The sequence below is a fragment of the Biomphalaria glabrata genome, chromosome 9, assembly GCF_947242115.1.
Source record: "Biomphalaria glabrata chromosome 9, xgBioGlab47.1, whole genome shotgun sequence".
Lineage (NCBI taxonomy): Eukaryota > Metazoa > Mollusca > Gastropoda > Planorbidae > Biomphalaria > Biomphalaria glabrata.
Window position 1 is genome coordinate 42,431,921 of NC_074719.1, and position 9,345 is coordinate 42,441,265.

Consider the following 9,345-nt stretch of genomic DNA (forward strand, 5'->3'; position numbering starts at 1 on the left):
ATACAGGGGATACCAAATTTATGCCTATAGCTCAAATATTAAGAAAGTTACACATTTTTAAAATTCATTTTTATCACAATTATTTTGGGCCTTTCCAAACCCGTGTTATTGAAAAACATTTAAAGGTAAACTATAAGACTCCCAGAAATTAATTATTATAAATTACCACAGAGTAATGTTTTGATTTTATTTACTTGTACTGAATGAGGCATGTTATCATTTTTAGAGTATTTCAAAAAGGGAAGTAAAAACATAAAAGTTGTGCATTTTTAAAAGTTTCTAACAAAAAAAACTATAAAAGCTACATGCAAACAAGATGTGTCAACATGCGGGGGTTTATGCATCTACAAGAATAAATTATTATAAATAATTATGTATTTAAATATTTTGTTGTACATTTCTTAGTTTATTAAAATACTGAAATAAGTTAAACTTTATTGAACACAAAATATTCCACAAAAATAGCAATAACTACATATGAAATACTATATTCTACATAATCACCCAATTGTCCGTTATAAAATTAAATGACATATGATTATTTACAAAACCTTCCTCAAGTGTTTACAAACTTACTAAAAAAGACATTTACTTTAGACATTTAATTACATCTCCATACATAATGACCTACCAATCCACTTAGATCAATGAATGCTATCGTATACTCTATACTCATGGCAAGTAGACTATTTCCATATATCTCGCAATTAATGTAAAAATATGGGGCCTTTGCTTAAGAAATGTTTTCCCTAGATTTGCACAAGCTATTAGAAAAAAGGAAAACATCTTTGTGATTTTGTAACTAATTTAGATGTGTATATGACTTTGTGCACTATTAGTAGCCTAAATATAATGCGTATTGACTTACTTCATTACTGATAAGGAAAATATAACCTTTTATTGCAACTAGAGACAAAAAAGACTATACATGTATATCCAGATCTCTTTTATTAGACCTCTCAAAGCTAGCTAAATAAAATAATAATAATAGTAAAAGAATATTGAAATTGAAAATATTATTTTTTTTCTTTATAACATCAGTTTGTTAATTATCAGAGTCTAGATCTATTATCTATGTATTATATCTAGTAGTGAATAAACAGCGGTGGAAGGACATTATAAAGAAATAGATTCTAGTAAAGGGAAAAAAGACAAAGGGTAATGGACAAAGAAGGACGATAGATCATGTTTGGTGCCCCAACGGTTCATCACACTAAAGGATAGGTTAAAGTGAAGTAGTGTAGGATAAGCTAATAAAATGATCTAAAAAATGTTATCTGGAATTACATATGCTATATTATATGCTATATTATTTATTTAAATGAAATGCAATAAGAACTCGGTGCGATAATGTCTAGGAAGGCTCGTCAACTGTCTTTACTCAAGTAGAGAAAGACAGAGGGCGTATGACGTAGTGGAGTTTTTTTCCCTTGACGTCACATGAAATAAATTCTTTAAATGAAATGCCATAAGAACTTGGTGCATCAAATCTAAGGGACCTCGTAAACTCTCTGGTGTTGACATAGACATTATGTTAGCCTAACTAGGCCGTGTGACGTAGTGGAATTTTTTTCCTTTGACGTCATATGGAATAAATTATTTAAATGAAATGTTATAAGAACTTGGTGCATTAAAATCAAAGGTACCTTGTTAACTCTCTAGTGTTGATATAGACATTATTTTAGCCTAATTAGGCCGTGTGACGTAGTGGAATTTTTTTCCTTTGACGCCATATGGAATAAATTATTTAAATGAAATGTTATAAGATTAAAATCTAAGGAAACTCGTAAACTCTCTGGTGTTAAGACATTATGTTAGCCTTGCTAGGCCGTTTGACGTATTGGAATTTTTTGTTTCTTTTTGATGCTATACAAAAATGATTAAACCTTGTCAACTTTCTCGAATTTAAAAAGAAACGTGTGTTGTGTCAGGTAAATGAACTAAGTGTGCAAAAATTTCAGCTTCATCCGAGATTGGATGTGTGAGAAATAAGGTGTACAACCTTTTAACCAAGCAGACAGACAGAGTGAGTTGATATAATCTTTAAAAAAAATCCAATCTTAAAGAGTTGTTAAGGTTAGTCTAAATCTAGTACTGATTTAATTACATGACTGATGCTAATTAACTCTTACTCTCCGTAATTATTTACCAAATTCTGATGGAATCAACGTTTGTATCGTCGGTTAGGAGAGAAAGAGTTAATACGATACCATTCACTATAAGCTTTTCTTTAAAGTATGTTTTTAAAATATTTTTCTTGTTTTTAAGCTGTTGCTTATTGTATACAAATCAGCATCGCATAAGACCGTATAATCCATTAAAACGAACTATCTGCAGATACAATAGTTTCTGAAGTAGAAGCTTTTTTTTAAGAGCAGTAGAGAATAACGTCAGGTCCCAAATAAGGTCAGCGTGCCGTAATTTCGACATCACTATTATATATTTACGTAACCCATTGAGAATTGACGTTTTTTTTAAGATTTTCTTTTAGAAAAGAGACTTTTGGGAAAAAGTTGCAAAATGGCTCAACTAGCTTGCTTCAAATATCAAGACAACTGCTAACGGTAGAGATATTAGAACCAAAGACTTTTCACTGGCTTTGAATAAAAGAAATTTCTGGGAAAGAGTTGCAAAATGGGCTCCTAGAGTAGCTAAAGCCGCAACGGCTGCCGTTATAAATGTTCGAAACATGAACGTTCCATAAAAGAGATTTCTGGCAAGATGTTGACAAAATGGGCAAACACAGCTGGACAAGTTGCAAATGCTGCAGGCAGAGAAATACGCAATGTAGAATACCATATGTTTGTCTTTGGAGATATTTTATACACATATAAAATATAAACAAGCACTGGAGGAGCAACACTTTTAACATAAGGTGAAAGAGGTGTTGAAAATAAAGGTAATGATGATAAAAAGCACAGTGGGAAGCGTGGTCGAGAGGCCAAGTGCGCTTGATCTTGACTTGGCTTGGCTCGACACCTAACCCTTAGATACCCATTCCCCCACTGGTCCAAAAGCGCTCTGAGCATGAAAGTAGCGCTATATTAAAGCTATAATAATAGTAAACATGTCCGCAACTTATTAACTTATTGAAATCAAATGTTCTAAGAACTCGGAGCATTAAAATCTAAGGAATCTGGTAAACTCTCTGGTGTTGAAATAGATATTACGTTAGCCTAACTAGGCTGCGTGACGTAGTGGAATTTTTTTCCTTTGACGCCATATTGAATACATTATTTAAATTTAATGTTATAAGGATACGGAGCATTAAAATCTATAGAATAGATTTTCGCTATAAAAATCAGACTTTAAATGCATACAGTGTACCTGATTGTAGTAAAGAAGTTTAAAAGAAAATTAAAGCAAGTTACCAACAAATATTAAATCCAATCCTACAAAAAAAAAAGTTTTCTTCTTCATTGGCGATTTTCATCTAGGTCTCTTGACTTTGGAGGTGTGTTGTTGACTACTTTACTTTCTATCCGAGGGATCTCGGGTTTGAATCTTGTTGAATCTTGCTGAAGTTGGGAAATGTAAAAGCGGTTAGTTGTGGTGCTGGCCACGAGACACCATAGTTAACCTCCGCCATACAAACAGATGACCTCTATATTATCTGCAATAGATTCCAAGGTCTGAAAAGGGATGGATAAAAATGTATACAAAAAATAACTTGCTTTGTGTATCTGGAATAGAGAGAAAAAAAAAAGAAGCTATCTGACATTCTATAATATGTAGGGCAAGTTTATTTTCTCTACTATACACTTTCTCTACTATAAATGATAGCAAATAAAACGTTTACTAAATTATAAATATTTACAAAGGTTAAATCCACTAGCACTAATTAAGCTGAAATTTTACATACTTTTTTCGTTTACCTGAGAACATACAAATCAATAAAATAATTAACTAATTATTAGTAATTAATAACTAAGAACAAACAAGGGAAAGAATGTGTTGTTGACTGAAGTGGTAATATAATCTGAATTAGTCCCCTTTAAAAATCGTTATCTGAGTCTTAGTGAACACGAGAAGAAAAAAATAGGACGAGACTATTCTATTAGCGGCCCCCGAAAGGGGAATAGACGCTATTAGTTTACTGTGGTCCGTCGTAAAATATAAAATATTGGCTTTACCTAAGAGATTGCCCATTTACAAAACACTTAGATCAATTAGATAATCATTATATGACATCAGTTAGGTCAGATTCACATCGAACTTCAACTTCAATTTCACCTATCCCTTTGGTCTGCTGGACCGTTGGGGCACCACACAAGATCTGTCAACCTTCTTTCTCCATTTTTCTCTGTCATTGCTTTAAGATTTAATTTCACATATCCCTTGGTCTGTTGGACAGTTCGGGCATCACACAAGATCTGTCAACCTTCTTTCTCCATTTTTGTCTGTCATTGCTTTAAGAAATAATTTCTTTCTGATATTCTCTCTAAAATATTAAAACCTGCTTTTTTACCTGCCTTGGTGGACCACGTTTGGGGCCGATTTTTTAGTTTCTGTTTCCACACAAACTGCCATTGTAACTTTTATATAACACTAGTTTTATGCTTATAGCGTGATTGAAACGCTATGGCATCTCGACCACTATAGAAACAATACATAACTATACAATTTTCTTTGTTCATAGGCTCTCTCCTAGTAGAGATTGTTAAGAAGTGAGGTGGCTGAGCGGTAAAGCGTTTGGCTTCCGAACCGAGATCCCGGGTTCGAATCCTGGTGAAGACAGGGATTTTTAACTTCGGGATATTTTGGCGCCACTATGTGGACCTCCCTTTAAAAACAAAAAAGTAGAAGATTGATAACTGTGAAATTCTTGTTTGGAAACAAAGTTTGAACGACATGAATAAAGTGTGGCTATATTTGAATTTCCTTCAACTTCACCGTCTTCACCTATCCATTAGTTCAGTGATGGGCATACTAAGGCCCGCTGGCCAAACTGCATCCCGCTAAAAGCGTTTAATCTGGCCCGCCACATGTTTTATAACAAGAATCTAAAATAACACATTTCATTCACAGTGTCAGAATGTACATATTCAATTCCTGATGATCCATTCGAGTAGTATTTAGAATATTAATTTCTATGATTCACTCAAAGTTGTTTCTCCTTTTAGTAGAATTTCCTGGTTGACCTTCACTAAATCTTGGTATGCGTTTCAGGACGCCCCATCCACAAAGTAAAGGCGCCTGGTCGTTGTTCTAGTCACATGACACCTTGTGAAGACTGTAGAGACGAGCGAGCGTATGTCTCAATATCTGAATGTGAGAAAGTTTTTTTTTGTTGATACGTTACGGGTGGGTGACTGTGACACGCGAGTGTGAGACGCGTGGCAACAAAACGTGTCTACGTGATGTGTTTGAACAGATGCATGTGAAACAAAGAGCACGGTTGGAGAAAAAAAGGTAATTAAGGCCTTGGCTTATTAATTATAGTTATTTTAGAAATTGGCGCTTGTAGGACGAAAAAAAGGAAGTTTGTATAAGTTGGAGTTGTACAGATTTCAATTAGAGTTGTATTTGCCAGTTTTTGTTTAATAAACTATTAAAACTGCTACACTTGAACTTGCATAGAAATCATCTAATTTGCAGTGATGCCCAAAGTACGGCCCGCGGGCCAGATCCGGGCCGCGACGTGATTCCCTCCGGCCCGCCGAAATGTTGGCACAAAGAGTAGAAAATCCCCCCTTTTTATCCAAATATTAGAAGGTGTAAAAATGTATCTTTATTTTTTCTCCTGATTGATTGGTTCCATGACATTTAACATTTTTGCGTTTATGTAATAGGTAGAGTTTAGAATGTACGTTTTGTACCAAGAAAAGTGAACGGTTCTTTACTTTTTGTGGAACGTGATTATAAGCCAACATATTTTTTTTTATAAAGAAAGTGTGGTTATTAAAAAACAAACAAACATAAAGACGACATTTTGAAACAAATATAACGGCATTCTTGGTTTGAGCCGCGAATAAAAGATTGTTAAACTAAGCCTAGAAATTGGAGGATTGATGGGAATATTTACCAAAAAGAGACAGGAAAATGAGTCGGTTGTAAAGCTAGCTACAATCTGGCTCATATTCTAAGTAGAGGAATGAAGCCATCTTCTGACGCGGGGAAAAAAAGAAATTTCAAATATCCCATTAATTTATGAAGCACAGGATCTACGGGTTTCAGGTCAATATCGTTTTTGTAGGCCTACCTTTTTTATTCATGTGGCCCGCGACACGAGCGTCGGAAAAAAAATGGCCCTCCGGTCGAATTAGGTTGGGCATCACTGATCTACAGTTAAAAGAACTCGCACCATAATACACCTATATTAACATAAATTTACATTATATGCCCCATATATCGCTTAATCCGAGAGAGGTACTTTACTTTTCATCGAATCTAGAAAGGGGAAAAGCCGCTATTAGGTTTTTGCAAAACATTCGTCTTTTACACTCAGATTTCAAAAACTAGAAGAGAAATGACAAATCTTATTTCATCAAGAGTTATGGTCTGCAAGGTTTAGATGCAACGGCTATTATTTGTTGTTTTTTAAAGACAAACCGTTTAGTTTGAAAAAAATAATTTTGCAAGCGATTTTTTCATAAAAAATTACACGAATTCTAAATGTAACTATATGTAAATGTGAGGGACACTATGTTCACTATATGTTGACAAAGAACGACACTTTTTGTGTATTTTTCAGTAACACTCGATAAAATTTATGTATAAATTTACAAGAAATGCTCCCAACAAATATATTGTTAATTAACTGTTTTTTTTAGTACACAAGTAGAGACCCATAACCGATATTTCAAAAATCCCAAAATAAAAAAAAATTCCGATCTTCACCAGGATTTGAATCCGGGACCCGGTTCAGAAGCCATGCGCTTTATCGTTCAGCCACCACGCCTCCGTGTCAGTGAACAATTATTTTTTTTTACACTTTAACAGATTGAGCCCAAGACTTTTACGTAGTCAGTAACGATGATGTGTTTCACGCGTTTCAATTAAGCTAAGAAAAAAAAAAACTAAAGCCAATAATACAAATCAATGATATAGCCGTACACAACAAACTCCAAGCCTTGACTAACATTTGGTGAGATGATTCATGCAATGATGATTGGGGACTGTTATGACATGATTAAGAAATAGGTATTTGTTTCGTGGAAAAAATGGGGAAAGTTTTACGTAGTTTGTTAAAAAGTAAGAACGCTCTATTCGACGCTATCAACAAGACGCTTTTCATTAGGGCAGTGAAAATAAGTAGTTATATCCAGACGGCTAGTAACCGAGGACATTAGACGGGTCCCTTCTTGAGGATTAAAAGTGTTTCATATTTTAACACTAGTGTCGACTACCTATCTTGATTGTTTTGGTATTTCGCCGGTATTTGAAGGTTACCTTCTGTTTATTTCATTGTTTGTATTTGACACAGTGGAAGAGTCACAACAGGACTAATTAACGAAAGTATACTATGTAATGCAACATCATTCATAAAAATATCCATGGATAAGGTAAACCAACAGTATAACTTAAAGGAGCACCTTGGATACAACTGCTGTTGCCACCACACGGGCCGACACTGCCCACAACCAAACATGGCACATCCAAGCTCAAACAGTAAATCTCCATCGACATGAAGAGATCAACATCGGGTCCACAGTGGGTCGACACTGGGTAGCTCAACCCAGAACAAGCTAGACTCTAGCAACTGTGTCTAAAACCCAAGTCCCTAATAAAAGACAAATATAAACTACGTATAATCGCCACTCCAATGAAAAAATAAAGGCAAAGTGAGAACGAGAAGCGACAAAGAGCTACATACATGAATAGCTTACCTGGCAACAGGGTAGTAACAAAATGGCCGCACACCCAAATAGAAACACCAAGCGATGGAGAAGAGACCAGTTTTAACGTATACGCAATAGTAACCAAGTTGAAAGACTGAAAAATTAAAATATAATCTGTCATTATAGAAAATACAGTAAACATACATGTAGGAAACATTCTGGACCTAATTTCCTGTGACTTTTTTTAGCGCTTTTAGACGCTTTTCGTCTTATTTGGTCTGTCTGTCAGTCCGTCCCGTTTAGATTTCGTAAACTTGAAAAGATATTGAAAATTCAACATCAGATATTTTAGACCTTTCAAAGTTCAGATGCAACGGCTACTTTTTTTTTTCTTTTCTGAAAGCGAAAAATTTAATTTTTAAAATCAACTATGCAAAGCAGGTGTTGTTTTTTTTCAGAAAATGGACCATTTTACAGCTATTCAGTACTAATAGTAACAGATATGTACCATTACTTAAGAGAGATGAGCATATGCCATATTTGTAACACATTTATCGAAACGAATTTAGACTTCATGTAAATAAATAAATAAAATTAGAAATTGTATTACGAACTTAAATAGTCTTATAAATTACCTATATTTAAAATGCAATGTTTACTTTCATATTTAGTATGCATGCAAGTGGAATTTTATTTAAAACTATACTTCATCAACCAGTCTAAACAAGCCAAGCGACATTACAGTGGACCACAATATACTCGAGAAGACTTCTGTATAATCTAACTGATGCATTTACTTACAATTTGGATGCTGGTCTCGTCTCCCTATCCTTCTTATTCGTCTCTTGCACTATTCAACCTTCTCTTATCTCTAGCCATCTACTTCTCCGTGTACGACATTCGTCTGTCTGACTACGTCACTACTTTTTACCGTCACTAAAAACAATACACGAATATATTCATTTACAAACACCGAACGTAATCTCTAAACTAAACTACTCAAATACACTACCGATAATTGAGTTTACAAATTTGATTTAAAAAAAAGGCTATGAGGTTTCTAGAAGACTCTAGCTTGTTATATACAGAGTTGGTTCATAAGCACAGCACTTGTGACCTTGGAACAAGAGAACAGGTGTAATTTAGGTATTAAACTCACACTGTGCTACACAAAACGACTTGTTTTGAGGATGAGTTTACATTACTACCTGAGGTGTGCATTTATATTGTTAAATATCAGTGTTTCTCAAACTTTTCCATTACGGAGCACTTCGAACATTTAGAGAATTTAGCGGAATACTTCTTATTATATATATATATATATATATATATATATATACACTATAAAGTGGACTGTAAGGCGGATGTATGTATGTATGTTTGTATGTATGTATGTATGTATGTATGTATGTATGTATGTATGTATGTGCCGAATAGAAATCAAAACCGTCTGAATAATCTTGATAAAACTTGGAATAAATGTTCCTTGGGTACTAACTTAGACCGAAGTGTATGTATTGTAGCCCTAAAACAAACTTAAGACCCTCAAAAAAAAAGTTGACCG

General features: G+C 34.2%; 1 long non-coding RNA gene across 1 annotated transcript; it reads right to left on the bottom strand.

Annotated features, from left to right (window-relative positions):
- Nucleotides 1-2,226: 2,226 nt before the first annotated feature.
- Nucleotides 2,227-8,951, bottom strand: LOC129928355 (uncharacterized). The gene is made up of 4 exons (XR_008779969.1): nucleotides 8,583-8,951; nucleotides 7,830-7,935; nucleotides 7,536-7,723; nucleotides 2,227-3,632 (listed from the first exon to the last, which is right to left on the bottom strand). It is a non-coding gene; the product is annotated as an uncharacterized LOC129928355 (long non-coding RNA).
- Between the last annotated feature and the right edge of the window lie 394 nt (nucleotides 8,952-9,345).